The 18,250-nt window shown below is 54.7% G+C and overlaps 1 long non-coding RNA gene across 1 annotated transcript; it reads left to right on the top strand.

Annotated features, from left to right (window-relative positions):
- Positions 1-2,968: 2,968 nt before the first annotated feature.
- LOC118991235 (uncharacterized) lies at positions 2,969-8,968 on the top strand. The gene is made up of 3 exons (XR_005067371.1): positions 2,969-3,108; positions 5,260-5,371; positions 8,280-8,968. It is a non-coding gene; the product is annotated as an uncharacterized LOC118991235 (long non-coding RNA).
- The last annotated feature ends 9,282 nt before the right edge of the window (positions 8,969-18,250 follow it).

The raw sequence follows: 18,250 nt of genomic DNA on the forward strand, positions 1-18,250 counted from the left end.
CATAGGAGTGTCTGCATGCCTGAGTCATGGTCCTGCCTCTAACTTCCTTCACGGGGCCTCAGTTTCTTCATCTGTAAAATGGGGTGCAGGGGGAGTCCTAGGTGTCTTCCCATCTAACATTCTGTTTTAGGATTTACTTTCCTCACAACTTTGCCCTGTTCCTTTCCCAGTCTTCAGACTCTTCCTCTTCCGGCCCTTTCCTGCTCCTTTTTTGTGGTCAACCCCACCCTACCTCTTCTTGCTCAGAAACCTGTTATTCCAGGACATGCCACAAGGGGGAGCCTTCATTTGGACTTCTGGGGTCAGGAAGAAAGCTAACCCAAATGTAAGGCTAGGCAGGGAGTTGGACAGTCCAGAGGGACCCCGAGGTCAGGATTAAAATAGAAGATTGGGGTGCCTAGGCCGGGGGCTTTAAGGTACAAAGACCATACTCTAAGCTCTTGAAGGACTGAGACCTTGTTTGATGTTATTTCTTATTCCTCTGTCCTAAGCTTTTAAGTGCATATGTTGAGATTATCTCATTTGTCCTTCAATCTAATCCATGAGTCGTGCTGGGTAGGTGAAATCTAGCAACTCCACAGGTAGGAGAGCTGAGGCTCAGAGAAGTTCCAGGCTCATTAAGGGTCACAGAGTCAACCAGGACCACAACCATTAATGGCCCAAGTCTCCTGACCACTGGTACAGGTCTCACTCTGTATGTCCCTGCCTCTGCTTCCCACCCACCCCCCGCCCTCCCCCCAGGCCTTGTCTCAGGCTGAGCACAAGAGGAAAGTTCAGGGATGCTTCTGGAATGAATGAGGGGGCCTTCTGGAGGGGCGAGCCTTCTCTGCCTTGCACTGGTCGGCACAGACACAGAGCTGGTTGATCCCTTGGTTCATCTGTCTACCCCTCATCCTCACCTTCCAGAATCACAGCTTTTATCTCTCACCACGTCAACTCTGGGATCGGGAAGTCCTGGCACTGCACTCATGTCCTCGCCAAGAGCCCTCTCCCCTTTCTTTATCTTCTGAGTCTTGCCGCGGCATGTCAGCCCTCCAGGGGAACCTCCTTGGTTCCCTGACACCCCCTCCCACGATGGGAGAAGTTGGGATCATTCCTCTGTCTGCTCTCAAATAAGGTGCCTGGTTATAACACATTAATCATTGTTTTAAATTTATTAGATACTAATCTAAGCTTCTCCAGAGTGGGAACTGAGTCTCATTCATCTTGGACTCCCAGTGCTGATCAAACCTGTGGCCAGCCTCTGGAGATTCATCTTGGCTTCTCCCCTCTACAGCTCTGGAGTCACTGCGCCTCTGCCCTGGGGCCCTTTGTGTAAACAAACTTTAAGCAGCCCTGAGCAAACGAATGATTGACTAGCAATCCCCTCCCCTCTTACCTCTCTTGATCCCTCAAGTCTCAGGAAAGGTAACAATTCCGTATTTCTGGGGAGCCTTCAGGACCCCCCTCAGCCACCAGCTCTCCACACCTCACAGATATTTTATACATCCCCCAGCTTGACTTCTCCAGGCAACCAAAGTCCTTCTGGTCAGAGGAGAGAGTGGTCCATGGGAGCGCGAGAAAGGGGCGGCTCCTTCAGTGGAGGGGGGGGGACTTCTCTTCCATCCCCTCCTACTGACCAGCTTCTCCAAGAAAGCTTAGCCTCAGGTCTCCTCTCCCACAAAAACTGGTCTATACTTCCCAGCGCCCCCCCTGCACCCTGCCAGGTGAGTTGTAGAAGGCCTGGGACCTGACATTCAGCAGGTAAGGTTTGGGAGGAGCCATGGGACTCTCCAAGTTGAGGGGGACTTTCATTGGGTCGGACTCATTTGTACAAGTGAAGAAAGTAGGGCCCAGGAAGTGAAGTGACTTGTCCATTCCTTCATTCACTCATTTATTCAACTAATATTTACCAAGTGCTTACTCCTGGGAAGCCCTGTTCTAAGCCTACGGCTTTTGTTTTCTTTAAGCCTCTGCCTCCATAGTATCTACAATCTAGTGGAAGGAGATAGGCAAACAAATCAGCAGGTGAATGTGCAGCATCTTAGATGGTCATAAATGCTACTGAGAAAAGTAAAGCAGCGGGCCTGGCTGTGGACTGAGTAAACCAGCCTGTGAACCACGGGGGTGCCGGTTCCACTGGATTCTCAGTCGGGCCCACGCCTGGGCTGCCGGCCGTCCTGGTGGGGCATGCCACACGGGGCAACCGCACATGTTGAGGAGCCTGTGGGTATTGGGGTGGGGAGTGTTAAAGAAAGCCTTAGCCAAGTGAGAGAAGGAAGCAGTGTAGGAATCTGGGGAAAGATCATTCCAGGCAGAGAGAACAATTTCTTATGTTATTTCTTATTACATAAGGAGAAAATAGCAAGAGCGAAGCCCCTGAGGCAGAGGGGTGCTGCTCTGCCCATGGAGCCGTGAGGGGCCCACGCCACTGGCTGGAGTGAGGAGAGAGGAGTGGGGGGAAGAAGGGCCGAGAGGTGGTCAGACCATCCAGGGTCTTGGAAGGACCTTTTTCTCGGGGTGAAAGTGCAGCCATTAGAAGATTTTGAGGGATGCGACCTGACTTTTATTTAAAAAGATAACCGTGGCTGCTCTGTTGAGAACAGATAGAGGGGACAAGGATGCAGAGGGAGAAGTTAGGAGGTGTCACACAATATTCCAAGCAAATGAAGATGGTGGCTTGGAACAATGAGGGAAAATAGCAGATTGTGGACGTATTTTGAAGGTAAACAAGATTTGCTAAGGCCCTTAGATGAAAGATGACAGAAAAAGAGATAAGTCGAAAATAATCCCAAGATTTTCTTTCCAAGCAACTGTAGAGACGAGGTTGCCCCCTTTCTGAACTGAAGAAGACCAAAGGATCAGGTCGGGGGGAGGAGACCAGAATTTCAAAGCTGGACATGTTGAGTTGGCGACGTCCGCTAGAGAGAGGGTCAGGCGGAAACAGGAAACGAGATTTACAGGTCCGCAGGTCAGGAGAGGAAGAACGGTAGAGCTAAGAGAACAAAAACAAAACTTCAATTCGCCGGACTCCCAGAACTGCTTTCCGCAGGGCTGAGAGGACTGTCCCGGGCGTTCGAGAAGTTAAATACCTGTGCTCAAACCCAGGGCGCAAGGAGAGGAAATACGGTAACCAAGTGCGCACGCCCCCAGCCCCAGCCAGCTCCGCGCCAGGGTGGGGGAGGTCCCGGGAGAGGGGCAGCGCCTGCACTGGGCTGGCTATCTCTGAGAACTCGGGCGAGGCCTGAACGAGCCAGGGCTCTGCATGCATCAGGGGCGGAGCAGGGGCTGCTGGCTCCGGGGCGGATCTTCTCTGAGGTCTGGGTTTCTTCTCTCCGCAACCGTCTTGACTCGTTTCCTTGGGCCACCGTCAGATATTTATTTAACCTCGCAGTTCAGCCTCCCAGGGGCCGGCAGTGAGGGATGGAGGCAGGGCGGAGGAAGGCTGGTGGAGATGGGGAGCGAAAGGGGAAACCTTTTCTTCCCTCTGCACAGGCTGCGGCTGTCTCTCCCACTCATAGGGTTCCACCCGGGTCCCCCAGACCCTAAGGGTCAGCCAGCCCCTTGGATTCCAAGAGAATCCAAAACTCACGCTGATCCACTCCCATCGATTTAGGAACAAGGAAACCAGGGGAGGAATAACTTGTCCAAGGTCTTAGAGTGGGTCAGGGTGTTGCCGGACTGCTAGTCTAGGGTGGGGGTTGTCCCCCATTTCTTGTCCATCAAATGAGCACCAAAGGCCCCGCAGTGCCAGGGAAGTCGGCAGACCTGATTTGTGTAGGAAGCCCCAACGTTTACCAGCCTTGTGACTTAGGGCTAAAGACTTCTCTCCGAGCCTCCGTTTCTTGGTTTGTAAAAAGGGAGTAATCACTCTCATCCCTTGCCTTGTCGAAGGCCAAATGATTTTTTAAAAATCCCAGCTGCCAGTTGCTGAGCCCCAGTGAGCCTGGCACTGTCCTGGGCGCCGGCGCAGGGCCTGCTATTCTGGCTCCGCACACCCGCCGCGTGTCTAGCCAGTGAGGATGAGGGGTTAGCGAGAGGGGCAGGGGGAGGCCAGAACCCAGCTCTCGGACCAGAAAGGTGCCCCCAAACCCCAAGTCACGGCCCCCACCACTGGCTCAGAGGTCAGTGCTGGGGACACTGGGGAGGAGAAACAGGGAGGCAGGGGGAGCGGAAGTCCTGACTAGGAGGCCCCACTTCCCCTCCCCCAGGCCGGCTCCGGGGCAGGTGAAGAGGGGACCGGGCTCCGCTCCAGGTGGCGGGGCAGCGACGGGGGTGGGGAGAGGCAACAATAGCACTTTTATTTGGGACTGTTTGGTTCTGAGCGGGTGGGCGGAGGAGGAGGAGTAGGCCGACGGGGCTGTGGGGGAGGGGGGTGGTCAGCGGCATCTGGCTGCACACCTGCTGGTGCTTAACCCTGTGCGCGCTGGCGCTGGGCTGCGGAGGCGGGCGGAGCGCTGAGGACCCGACCCAGGCAGGGGAGTGGGCGGCTGCCAAGATGGCCAGCGCCTCGGGTCCCTGGCCCGGCGGTCTCCAACGCGCAGGAATGAGGATCTTTGGTGGGATGGTGGGGATGTCCCCGTACCCTTGGCTGTGCCCCCCTCGACCTGCCTTGGCCTCTTGGGCGCAGCCTGAGGCCCGGGAGTCGGCTCCCAGAGTGCCAGCGCGTCTCGGGCGAGAAAGGGAAGGCGAGGGGTGGCTCCAGGGCCTCGGCGCGGATTCCCCGCCGCCCTCGGGCCGTTCCGGGAAGCCGGCCTTCCGGAGGCGGCGCGGCGGCCACGGCCAAGCCAAGGGCCCGGGGAGCGGGCCAGGCCCAGCGGGCGGCCGCGGAGCGGGGGAGCTAGTGCTGGGCGCGCCCTCGCTCTAAACGCTTCCAGGCTTGGCGCTTCAGGTGAGCCGGGCGCCGGGCGCACCCCACCTCGGGCTGGGCCTCGCCGACGCTCCCTGCCGGCCGGGTGCCCGGGCCCTGGAGCCCCGCGCTGCACCTGCCCGTGGCGGGACCCCTGCCCGCCCGCCCGCCGGCTGTACCCCCGGGGCTCCTCCCAGGCCAGGGCTGGCGCGCTCGCCCGCCGCACAATCGGAGCTTGTTTGTGGGCGGAGGAGCCGTGCCGGGTGCGGCGGCCCCGCGCCAGCCCACTGATCCCGTAAAATATTATTTGTGTTTAAAAATTCCAGTAATTGGCTATGCAGCCGCTTTTTCCGAGCCCAGTGCCAAACGCAGTAAAATCGCAGTCCGGCTGGGTTTATTTTCATCATGCAAATTCCCATTTCTGTAAATAGGGCTGAAGCCTCTGGAAGAGGCCAGGCTGGAATCAGAGAAGAAGAGCGGAGAGATGTGTTCTCCGAGTGCAGGAGCTGGTCAGAGTGGGTCTCCACTCCTGTGGCCGCCTGGGTAGTTGAGCAGGGCTATTCAGATCGTCTCCTCCAATCGCTTTGCCTTGCCCACCAGTGCCTGGACTCGACCGGGCAAATCCCCTGGTTTTGTTACTATTCCTTCCCTTTTCTCATCTGAATAGCTTACATCATCAAATCACGGAACTGTAATTCTCCCCCCCCCCTTTTTTTTTAAATCACAGAAGCAAACTGAGGCCCAAAGAGGGGAAGGGACTTGCTGAGGGTCACACAGCAAGTTTGTGCTAGAGCCCAGGCCAGCAGGCAGATTGCCTGACTGCCCAGCAGTCAGGAGCCGTGCAGGGCTGGGAAGAGGAGGAGGCTGCTGAAGGTGCCCGGTGCAGCCAGCACGGAGAGCTCCGCTCCCGTTTCTGGGCCTCTGACTGGGGGACAATACCCTGGGAGATTTCCTGCCACTCCGAACACACACACTTCCTGTCCTCAGGAACTGGGAGCCGCCTGGAGAGGAGGAGGAGGAGGAGGGAGACTGCCAGGCAGGGCCTTGGAAACCTTGAGTAATGGTCGGGGGAGCCTCTGCCCTGCTCCACCCGGTGTTGGCTGCTGTCTGTGGCAGGGAGCAAAACCACACAAGTGGGAGGAACGGATTTGTTAGACAGATGCGGAAAGGGAGCCCAGATTCTGAAGCTGAAGCAGAGTTGGGGCCCAGAAAAGAGCAAATCATAGCATATTATTTATAACATACTATTGTACCATATACATATATGTATATCATTGCTGTTTTATTGAGCACTTACTGCATGCCAAGCACAACCTCACAATGTGTCTTATTTAATCCCAATAACAAGCCTGGGAGATGGGCATTAATATTACACCCACTTTCCACATGAAGATACTGAGGTCCCAGGAGATTCTCACTGACCCAAGGCTCCCAATGAGGAAAGCCCTGTCTCCGGGGATCTTTGTGAATGGGAGACCTCAAGTTTCCCTTCTTTTCTCCACCAACTCCATGTTTTCACACCAGTCCAGCATCTTCATTTCCCCCCTCCCCCTCGAGCCCCACCCCTGCAGGTTACCTCCTTCAGTGGGACACTGGGTGTTCCTCCCCCTTCCCCCCTCCCCTTCTTCAAACTGTACCGCACCCCCGGGCAGAGGACGTGTCTGCACAGGCAAACACTATGGGATGCTGCACTTGAACCACTAACTCGGGCAGGTTAAAAGGCAAGCAGATTAGAAAAACAACAAAACTTCATTTCCCTAGACAAGTGGTCGTGTGCTGGGTAGTGCCTCTTCTGTGCACACACACACCCCCCAAAAAACAGGAGTCCAGGCTATTGTTCGGAAGAAGGAGGCCATTCCTGGCGGTTGGGGAGGACTCCACAGCAGAGTGGGCAGCTGGGAGGCACTGCGCCCCCTGTCGCCGCACCTGTCTCAGCACACACTGGAGGCCTCCTGGGTCCCCTCTGCCTTACTTGCTCCCAGATCTATTCTAACCCTAGGATTCCAGCTCCATTACTGTACAAATACAAGTGTTAACTTGTGATTGAATTGAATTCAGAGTTAGTGTGTGCGTTTCTTGTCAATCTCTGAATAGAAACACCATCAAGGTGGCTGATATCAAGGGGAGAAGGAGAAAAGGCCCCCAGGGGACCAGATGGGAGGACACCCACCGCCCTGCAGCAGGGAGAGATGCATTGTGGCAGTGGTGTTCAGAAAGGAAAGAGAAGATGGGAAAGTGTCCGGCAGATTCTGTGGATGCCTGCAGTGTGGGAACTCTAGAATGGAGAAGAGCGAGAGAAAGCCCGTACCCAAGGGCCTGGCCGGGGTCTCTAAAGGTCTCACCTCTCCCTAGAGCTCGTCTCAGTCCTCGGGATTTCCTGCCTGGGCCTTGCTTTCTGCTCAAGCAGGGATTTGAGTGTGCTATGGGCAGGTGAGGGGCCCACTCCCCACAGCACTGCAGGGCCTGGATGTGGGTTTGGGACCCAGGGGTGTATGGAGGGCGTCTTTCCCTGCCCATGCCTCCGAGCAAATCTGGGTCCTAACATCCCCCTTCCCAGAACCCAGCACAAAATTAAGAAGTAGGATGACTGCCTCATCCCTTAGGGAAGGAAAGAGCTCCCCCAATGAGCCTGGGGCTCTGTGTGTGAGGCCACCTGTGGCACGGGACATGGGGGAGATGGGTGCAGGATGCTTCCAGAGATCCCACCCAGGCCAGACTTGACAAAGCCAAAGTGGTTTCCTGTGGTATGTGACCCCTGTGTGTGTCACAGTGGGGTTTGGAGGCACCACCAACACCTTTGAGCTCATTTCTTTTTGGATCCTGAAGGACTGAGACAGGAGTGCCCTTTCCATCACAGTCCCCGCTCTCCTATCCTATCCCAGGGACGGAAGGATGGAGTGCGGTGGGTTCCGTGGTCTTTCGTCTATTTGGCAAGTGAATTTGAAGATACTTCTCAGGGACAGGCACGATCCAGACCACAAGTTCCAATCTATAAGGAAATGCCAATTAGAAAGGAAGACACACACACACACACACACACACACACAGAAAACCCCCTATCGTGGAATAAGGATTTCAGTTAAGTGTAGCTTAACACCAAGTAGAAAGTATACAGTCAACCATGAGACAGGACCAAGGTGCTAAGGGGACCTAAGGACGGAATGCTTCAGGGTGAAGGATAGCTGAGCCTTTGAGCAGGTTTTGCAGGACTGGTAGACTTTTTATCAGGCTGAGGGGGGACTGGTAAAGTATTCTGTGCACTGGAACAGCATTCAGACAGCCTGGAATAAGCAAGCTTAAAGTGGGAAACTGGGATGAGGGGGTTAGCTAGGAGATATGGGAAGACATAGGGGGTTCCTAACACCTCTCCCAACCACAGCATTTACTCTCAATCCTGGAGGGTCCTCCCCCCACCCCACCCCCACCTTCTCTCTCATTTTTTTTTAAAAAGACAGGTGAACTCATCTCTAGACTGTGTCTGAGATCCCACCGTGGAGCACATGTGTACCTAAGAGGAGGAGGAAGAGGCGGGGTGTGAGTGGCAGGACACCACCCCCGCCTGCTGCCTGCTTGCTGTGATTCTCTGTTTCTGACTCCTGTTCCGCTGTCCTGTCTCCTCTCTCTTTGGTCTCTTGGCCTCTGTGCCTCTCAGGGTCCCTCTGCTGCTGCCTCCTAGTGCCCATCTCTTCTCCAATGTCCCTTCCCTCGGTCCCTCTCTCCGCCCTGATCTGACTGTTTCCGATTTGCTCAGGAGCAGGACTGTCCTCTGAGTACCCAGGCAGGTGTCAGTGTGAGCATGGACAGCTTGTCCGGGGCCTCCAGAGAGCAGGCCCTGTAATGGGGGAGGGGGGGTCTCCCTAAGCCCCACCTCCCCCACCCTGAGCACACAGGTGATGCTCCATCCCCTGCCCATTCCAGCTTCCCTTTGCCCCTCAAACCCTTCCTTCTCATCATCCAAGGAGGAGCCTTCCTACTCTTGGGGGACCAGCCCCCATAGAGCCTCTGTCTGCTTCCCACAGGATGACCCTCAGGCTAGGACTGACACCCAAGGCCAGACTGCAGGCCTCCCTTGAGCCTCCAACACCTCCCAGGCCCTTGTGCGGCTGGCTCAATACCAGTTTGGGTATTGGTCTCCAATTACCATCAAAACCCCCGCCCAGAACTCCCCTTTCAGGGGTCAACATGCACCCTCTGCCAGGAGGGCCTCCCACTCCCCAGTGCACACGACAACTCCTTACCCCACCTTCCTGCAAATGAACTTTTTGCTGGATTAGCCAGTCTGCCTCTTTCTTCTGTCCCAAAAGAGAAAGACATAATTCCAGGCACTTTGAGGAGTATTATTTCATTTTTTTCTGCACAATAGCCCAGAAAGGTTGAAAACACATCAGATCTTGTAGATGAGGAACGGGAGGCTCAGAGAGTTTGTCGCTTGCCGAGGTGGAGGAGCAAATATTTCATCTCAGATCTGGGCCTAAGCCACACAAGGACATCCTGGAGGCAGATCAATGACAGTGCAACGAACAAGAGACGAGGAACTTGCAAGACCTTGAACTTTGTCAGGTTTCCTTGACAGGAAAGATGTAGGGTCAGCTGTCCTCACGGTCCCACCCTGAAACCTCATTTTCCTCGTGCATTGCTCTGGCCAAGACAAGCAAACATTACCCCCTCCTTCCCCATTCTCCTGCCCCAAATACTCCAAAACACTATGATGCAAGAAAGGCCTTTTGTCCCTTAATCGCTTCCTTCAAAACCCAGTCCATAACCAACTGTGGTATGTGGGCCTCATTTGAATCCTGATTCACATGAACTGAAAGAAAAATATATTTATGATACAATTAAAAAGCCGAGCCCTGGCCAAGGTGGCTCAGATGGATGGGCATGGGCCTGCAGACCGGAGGGTCCTGGGTTCAGCTCCTGCCCAGGGCACATGCCTGGGCTGTGGGTTTGGTGCCCGTTCAGGGCCTGGCAGGATATCTCTCCCTCTCCTTCCTCTCTTCCCCTTCCTCTGGACTCAATTTTTTAAAAAGTCGAACACTGACTGGATACGTGTCGGATATATTACAGACTTAATTTTTAAAATAACACTTCTCTTTGGAAGACGTTTACATTTATAGCAAATTGAGAAAAAAGAACAGGGGTTCCTACATACCCACCCCTCTCCTCCCCACCCACCCAGTTCCCTCTGTTGTGAAGGGCTTACCTCTGCCTTGTGTGCTCGTCGCAGTGAATGAACCAGACTGATACACCATTATGGACTAAGACCTAGTACTTACTCACATTTCTTCAGTCATTGCTTAATATCCTCGTTCTGTGTCGGAATCCCACCCAGGATACCACATTACAGTTAGTTGCCCTGTCCCCTTAGGCTCCTCTTGGGTGAGGGGGTTTCTTAGACTCCCCTTCCTTTCGATGACCTTGACAGTTTCGAGAACTGGTCAGGTCTTCTGCGTCATGTGCCTCTGTTGAAATCCGATGCTTTTCTCAGGATTAGCCTGGGGTTACGGGTTTGGGAGAGGAAGGTCCCAGAGGTAAAGTGCCATGTTTATCACATCATATAAAGGGCACATGATTTGTTGCTGTTGATGTTGACCTTGATCACCAGGTGGAAGTGGTGTTTGTCAGGTGCCCCACTGTAAAGTCGCTCTTGTACCCCCTTTCCATACTGCGGGCGCACTTCAGAAGGAAGGCACTGTGGCCCGGCCACACACTAAGGAAGGGCAGTGCTGCTGTCCCCTCCTTAAGGGCAGAGTGTCTATGTAAATCATTTGAAATTCTTCTGCATGGGAGAGTTCCCTCTTCTCCCCCATATATTTATTTAGTCAGTTGTTTATTTCAGCACGGGCTTGGGGATATTTATCTTACCCTTTGGGTGATAATCCAGTGCTACTGAATTTATGTTGTTGCTCACATGGCTCCAACTCCGGCCACTGGGGACCACTTCAGTTGGCCCCTGTGGCCCTGTGACACACCCCTGTCAGTGGGGGGCTTTCGGTTTTGCTTTCGCTTCCGTACTTGCTGGCACTAGAAATATTCCAAGTCCAACTTGTGTATTTCTCACCCGCAGCCCTAGAGTCAGCCGTTTCTCCGGGGAGCCCTGGTCCGTACTGGAGAACGGTGCCGAAAACCTCGGTCAGCATCCTGGGCAGGATCATCGCTGCTGGGGTTAAAGACTTCATTTTCATTTTTTACATGATAATGGTATCGAAGTTATTTTTAAAAGAGGCCTTATCTTTTTTAGATACCTATGAAATATTTACAGCTGAAATATGTCTGCAATTTGCTTCAAAATAATATGGGGAGAGATGAGACAAGATAGGCCACGAATTACTCATGGTGGAGGCTGGGTGACAGGCACCCAGGGCCTCTTCGGCCTCTTCCGTTGGCTTTAGCACACAGGGCGGGGCCACAGTGGGTTCTCAGTTGTTCCCGCGGAAAGTAACACAGTAATTCGTAAGTAATGGTACAGGAATAAGCTCTGTGTTTTGTGTACTCACAGCTATCAACCTAATTTTGCCCCCCAGTATGTGTTTGAAAAGTCTGTGGAGTAAAAATGTAAAGATAAAACAAAATTCGGTCCCACTCACCTCCTTTTGCAGCTGTTCTCAAGGCCTCTCCTGTGGCCTGGTATCAGCTCCTCATCCTATCCGGCCTTCCCATCCCTCCTGCGTCCCCCCCCCTGTTCTGCAGGGCTCTGGGGCCCGGTTCGCAGCCGGCACCTCCTCCTCGGAGCGGTGCCCAGGTGCCCACTGCAGCAATCCCCCTCTGGGGGCTCTCTGCACCAGAGAGAGAAAAGCTGCCCCCTCCAGCCGAGCCCCAGAACTGCAGCATGGCAGGCACCGTGCCAGACCTTTCCGCAGGGGCAGCCTCCCCATACAGCCCTGAGAAGTGGGGGTTATTCTCAGCCTGAGTTTACAGATGAGGAACATCCCTGACCACGTGGCTTTCAGCAGGTAGAGCTGGGGCCCTTTCTGAGCCCACTCCAGGAAGAGGAGAACTAGGGTGCTAAGTGGTCTCCCTCTGCCCTCTTCCAACTCTGCCCCTTCCTCTGCACCCAGAAACTGACCCCATCATTCAGCTCTTTGACCTCTGGCTTCCTGTTGTCTTGGGCCAATGGAGGCACAGCAGAAGGTTGGAGAATGGAGGAGAGAAGTTGGGGGAGGAGGTCGTTCCCAGCATTTTCCCTGCTGTGCAGGTTTGGCAATGGATGTTGTCCCCACTGCAAGCCTGGGTCCCGAGGAGCAGCCTCACCTACAGCTCCAGCCTCACTGACTTAGGGAACCACCTCCCCTCCCTTTCAGGCCCAGGTGCTAAGAGCTTCCCACTCAGCATCTGGCGTCTGCACCCCTCGTTGATCTTCTGCATTAATGCCCCTGGAATAGGTCCCCCCTGACACAACTGGTCCCCGGAAGAAAGCTCCAGTCTGAGCTGATGGTCAGATAAAGACGCCACACTGGCCACTGTGTGGAGGAGAGACACAGAAGGGTCTGGAGCAGCAGGCAGAGGGGACTTTGGTTTAGGGCTGACATCTTTTCATTAAATGAATGTGCTGGGGGTTTTTTCTTCTTTCTGTTGCTTCTGCTGAGGTCCTTCTGTCACTGAGCCTCTGGCTTTTATTTCCCTTTATCCTACTCTCTGCCCCATTTCCAACCTCTCTGCTGGAGCACCCGTCTCATCCTTTGTCATTTTTACCTGTGGGTACCAGTCCTTTTCCTGGCGCCTTTTTGTGCTTCCCTTCCTCTGGTAGCCTCATCTGTCTGCATGTCCCTTCCTCTCAGTCTCCACTTCTGTCTGTTCCATCTCTGTCTACCACTGCCTTTACCTTTCTCTCTCTCTCTCTCTGTTTCTAGCTTTCTGCCCTGTTTTGTCCTGTTTCTGCCCCTCTGTCTGCTCTCTCTCCCCCGTGGGCTGCCTCTGCCCAGAGGTCTCTCCATGACCTGAATGGAAGATACGGTATCAGAGGAAAGAGTCACCCCAAGAGGAAACTAGATTACCGCCCCCGCCCCCTGCCGTTGGTGCAAATGAAGAGATGTGACGAAGGAGCTTTTCCAGAGTTAAGGGAAGGAGCCAAGAAGGTTGAGGCCCAGAGATTAGCAACACAGACACCCTTACCACCCTCGGTCTGAGGGGCTGGTTGAGTCCGTGAAGGCTGCGGCCCCCAAGCAGGAGCTGCCCCTGCAGGAGCTGTTGTCTTAGAGTGAAGTAACCAAGCAACCACACCCGAGCCCTGGAGCTGAGTCTCTCACCTCCAGTCCCTTCCTGCCAGCTACTCCCACTGGGCAAACCCAATGGGAAGCCAGAGGCTCAGCCTCCTGGCACAGAGCAGAACAGAGCAGGGTAGTGCGCAGACTGGGCTGGGGGTGAGGCAAACACAGGACAACCAGCATATTGGGCGCCCTCCTCAGAGTCTTGGCTGAGCAAACCCTTTGGTCATTAACCTCCAGGGCAGGCTCCCAATTCTCTCCTAAGCGCTCCAAAGCCAGTGTGTGAGGAGCCGAGTTTAGAGGTCAAGGCCACACATTTCTCAAAGCTCCAGTGAAAGGATGCTGTGATCACTTGTCCCCTCTGCTCCCCGGCAGTCCCTGTTTTGCTACCGTATCAGTTAGAAGTAGGTTTTGCAAGTGTCAGAAAATCCAAGATAACAGTTGCTTGTAAAAGATAAAAGTTTATCTGTTAAACATATAAATCCCATACATAAGAAGCTCAGGTGGGTGGGTTCACAAAGTCATTAAGAGATACAGGTTCCTTTTGTTCGGTCTGTCCTCCTCATACATAACTTCCACCTCATGATCCAAAACGGCTGTTCGGGTTCCAGCCATCACACTTTGGTGTGACACATAAAACAATTGCAAAAGGATTGTAGCAAAAAGAAACCTCAAAGAAGGATTCTCTTCCCATTCCCTATTTCCTAGAAGCTCCTCATACTTTCTTTGACATGTAATAGAGCAGAATTGTGTCTTGTGGCCGTGCTGAGATGCAGAGCAGACTGAGAAATACAGTCTTCATTCTGGGTGAGAACATGTGCAACAAGAAAATTGATCATTTCATTACTAAGGGAGAGAATGAGAATAGCTATTGGAGTCAAAAGCTAGCAGTTTCTGCCACAACTGGGATGGTCCATGCTGCAGAAGTTGGAGATGCTGAGAAACCAGAGGGAGAGGGTGAATGCAGCAAAGTTGAAGGAAAAGAAAAAACGCAACTCAACCTCTCACTCTTTCCCCCTTCACACAGTCCATCTTTCCAACCGGTGCATGTACAGTGAGCGTTGCTTCCCGCTGCCCCGCTGGAGGCCGAGGCATTCGGCCCTCACTGACACCCTCTGCCAAAACCACCGGCACACGGCCAAGGCCCACGGTCATTCCCGTGTCCTTAACTTCCTCCACTTCTCAGCAGCGTGTGACATGATGGAGGTACCTTCCCCTTGAAACCTCCCCTGTGTCTCCTGTTACCCCTCGCCTCGCCCTTCTACCTTGCAGGCTGGGCCTCTTCTCCCTTCCCCTTGCTGGCCTCTCTCTAACTGTAAACAGTGGGCCTCCTCCTGGCTCAGGCCAGATCCCTTTTCTCTTCTGTGTTTATACTCTTCCCAGGTGGTCTCATCCAGGACCAAGGATTCACAGCCTCTATTTCTTAAGCCCCTAAAACGTCCATCTCCAGCCCTAACTCTCCCTCCTGGTTCATTTCTCCAGCTTCTCCCCGCCCCCCGCCCCACAGCCACCCTCCCGGACATCTCAGATGCGATGGAACCAGAACAGAGACCCAGTGTTCCCCCGCAGCCTCCTCTCTCCGCCTCTCCCATTCGCTGGGAGATGCTGCCCGCATCCGCCAAAACACTCAACCCAGTGCTTCCGCGTCCCCTTTGATTTGCCCTTCTCCTCACCCACACTGCCCCTCTCCAGCCCATCAGCCAGTCTTGCTTGGTCACATCCATCGTTCCTGGCCACTCTCACTGCCACCACCTGGGGCCACTCCGGCTCCCCTCCAGCTGACCTCTGCTCAGTCTCCACTGGCCCCCCCACTCTCACCCTTATCCTCACCCACCCCTTCTTCTCAGAGTCCCAGGGACAATCTTGGAGTATTAATACAATGGTGTCCTTCTTCCCTTTCCAGTGACCCCCAGCTGCACTGGCAAGAAAATCTCAGCACCCCACCATGGCCAGCAGCGTCCTGCTAGACACACTGCACGGCCTTCCCCAGCCCCTGCCCCCGCTGCACCCCCACCACTCTCCCCGAGGCTCCTGCACACCCCAACACCTTTTTCCTTTCTTTTTCTTTCAGTTCTGCAGACAAGCCAAGATCTTCCTGCCCTGTTTCCTCTACACACACTGTCGCTTCCACCTGGGGTGTTCTTCCCCAGCTCCTGTTCTCCATGTGGGTTCAGCCTCCACGCCACGCCCTTGGGAGATCACCCATCTTAGCCCCTCATTAATTTTCTTGCAATCCTTTTTTTTATGTGCCCACAGACTTCTTTTTTGTCTGTGCCATCTCCTGAGCACACTGGTCCAGTACCAGCCTTGGTACATGAAAGGTGTTCAAAATTCTGTATCAGATCAATAAATAATCTTTATCTATCCTCTACCATGCCTAACTCACGGCCAAGGCAACCCACTGGAGCTCAGTAAAGGTGCAGTTGACCTTTTAGTTGCCATCCTGACCCACCCCGAGCATTTGCAGAGTTCTTCAAAGGCGTCAGTACGGGCGGTTCCTTTGAGCTTGCTCTGGGCCGTGGCCCACCCGGCCAGCGCTTTCCTCTCTCTCACCTGCTCTCTCGGGCACACCCTCACCACATGCACACGCAGGCACTTACTCACCGACTAATTCTCCTGGAATAACGTATCTTGCACAAAGTACCTACTATGTGCCAGGTGTGCCTCTCCTCACAGCCAGCCCCAGGGGATACCGTTGAGTGTTTTCCAAATGAACAGGCATGGCTCAAAGAGGCTAGATCATCCACCCACGACCACTCGAGTGGTGAAGACTGGTAAAGTGGACCCCGGCCTGTGTGGTCTTGAGTCGTTGGGCGGCTGAGCAGGTGGGGCTGGGAGAAGGTTCTGAAGTTCGCCCTCCCTGTGCTCACCCACCCTTGATACCCCTCGGGGTTCGCCAGAAGCAGGAGGTAAGGAAACAGGACTCTGAACGTTACAAATTCTGGGAGGGGAAGGTCAGGGTGATGATGGGTGGGGGAATAGGGTTTGGTTTTGGGTAGGGACAGGCCTCTGGCTTCAGGGGTCATGTGAAAGAAGGGGCTGATGAGAGGAAAGCATGGACAGAGAGGTGGATGGAGAGGTTTAAACACCCAGCTTCTAAATGCCTCTCCCTCTTTGCCTTGCCTGTCACACAGCGCTGCTCGGGAGGTTGGAAACTTCCCCTTGGGCAGGGGAAGGAGGTGACCATTGCCCACTCCTTGACCCAGCTGCCCACAGTCCCCCCCACAGCGCCCCCAAGGGGCACATGGTTAGTTGGAGCTGAGACGAGAAGAGGAGGAGCAGGTTGAATGGAGGTGAGTCTGTTCACCTCTGGGAAAGCAGAGGTGACAGGGGCTCTGCAGCCAGGACCGAGACGCAGGGTGCGCAGCGATGTCACAGGCGAGAAGCCCAGGGTGGGGAACACTTGGCCGGGCTGCCTGGCAGATGAGGGGGGCCCGTGGCAAGGGACTGCAGGGTCCAAGAGGGACCGCTTCCAGAGGAAATGTTCCACTCCTCCCCCACCACGCCTACCCCATGCCAGTTTGTCCAGAAGAAACGTGAGAGGGGCCCCGTAGGCAGGAGACCTTTTATCCTGCCAGCTTTTTGCAGCAAGCAGAACAAGCCCCTCTCCAATCTTAAACCCCCGGTTCCCAAGCCTACTAGAAATTCATGCCCCTGCCTGCTTGGGCCTCAGGCCTGTAGGAAAAGGGGGTGTGGATGCCCCATCAAGGGCCACCCTGAGGAGGCTGAGGCTGGCAGCAGACTCTTGCCCCAACTTCACACCTGTTCCGAGCCCAGGCTGGGAGAGGAGCCACCAGGATCAAAGGGCCAGGTCAGGCTGGTCCCTGGCATCCCTGAGAGCTTTCCAGGCTGTTGGCCCCTCCCCTCCCTGGGGGGGGGGTTACCCCCCACCCCACTGCTACACTGGCTCTGTGCTCCCCTCTCCTTCCTTTTTCAGACACCCTCTTCCCACATGCAGGAGGGGTACAGTTATGCATGGACAATGGACTCAGAAACACTCAGTTCAAATCCTGACCTTGATTGTCAGTAGCTGAGTGGCCTTGGGCAAGTCACTTATCCCTTCAGAGCCTCATACCCAGAGTCACTTATCCCTGTCTCTAAAATATCTCTAGAAATCATAAACGTAAAATCTAGATTGACCTCACGATGTCTTAGTGAAGATGCTAAATGCACCTCACAGACATTTTCGGCAGGGCTCTCCTCCAGGGAGGGGAAATCCTAGCAAGCTTCCAGGAGGAGGTGGCTAGGGAGGCCTGAGAGGCAGACTCAACAGGGGCTTTCTAGGACTCTTCACAGGGGGTGTCAGGTCTGGGGAGGACTATGTAGGGTCTATGCGCCAACACCCATCTTCCCCAAACATGCGTCTCCTACTCCATCTCTTGTCCCTCTCAGCCCAGGGCAACGCTTGGGCCACACCTATCACGTCTCACACACCCCAACCGCCCCCCACCCACGACCCACCCTGGTGCAGGCTGGTCTCCACTTGGGGGACAGGGCCGAGAATGGGCGCGTCAACTGGGGCAAATTAACACGTAGGAAAACACCCCAGCACCTGGAGAAACAGGAGCTGGGGCCGGGGGAGGGCGGCCAGAGCCGTGGATGTCAGAACCCGAACGGGGCGATAATTCACCCAAGTGTCCTCGGCCTCCCGCCCGCTCCGCCTCCCACCCGGCTGCTCAGCCTCTGGTTTCAAAGGCGGACAAACGGTACACTGTGCTGGGCCCAGCTCTCTCCCTAAATCTTCCTGTCTTCAACTTCTCGTAACTTGAGCCGTCAGAGCTGACCCTCCCTCGGAGGCCTGATGCACACTGGATGAGGGGGAAGGCAGTGGAAGGAGGAGGAGGGGTAGAAACAGGAGAGGGGAGGAGAGAAAGGAGGGGAGACCACGGTGGCCGCGGGGTGGGGAGAGGATGCTGACCAGTCCCACTGGAGCCTCAGCCTTGCCCCATTCCTTCTGGTGTGCGCAGCCTCTGGGGCCCCCACCTCCTGCCAGCTGCCCACTTTTCTCCACTTGGGGTGGGGGTCTCTGTGGGGCAGATGTGGCTTAGAGGAAGTCTTTGGCTTTCACGTGCACCACAACTGTGGAGTGTGTTTGTGATTCTCGATGCTCCTGAGCGTGAGGAGAGCATATGTGTGTGACAGGGGAGGAGGGAGGCTGTTGTGAGCTCACACCTCAGCATGTGCAAAAGTCATTTTGATCCTTGAGTTGGGAGCAGACAGA

The sequence above is a fragment of the Sturnira hondurensis genome, unplaced genomic scaffold (genome assembly GCF_014824575.4).
Source record: "Sturnira hondurensis isolate 20B ecotype Veracruz unplaced genomic scaffold, ASM1482457v3 Scaffold0000880, whole genome shotgun sequence".
Classification (NCBI taxonomy): domain Eukaryota; kingdom Metazoa; phylum Chordata; class Mammalia; order Chiroptera; family Phyllostomidae; genus Sturnira; species Sturnira hondurensis.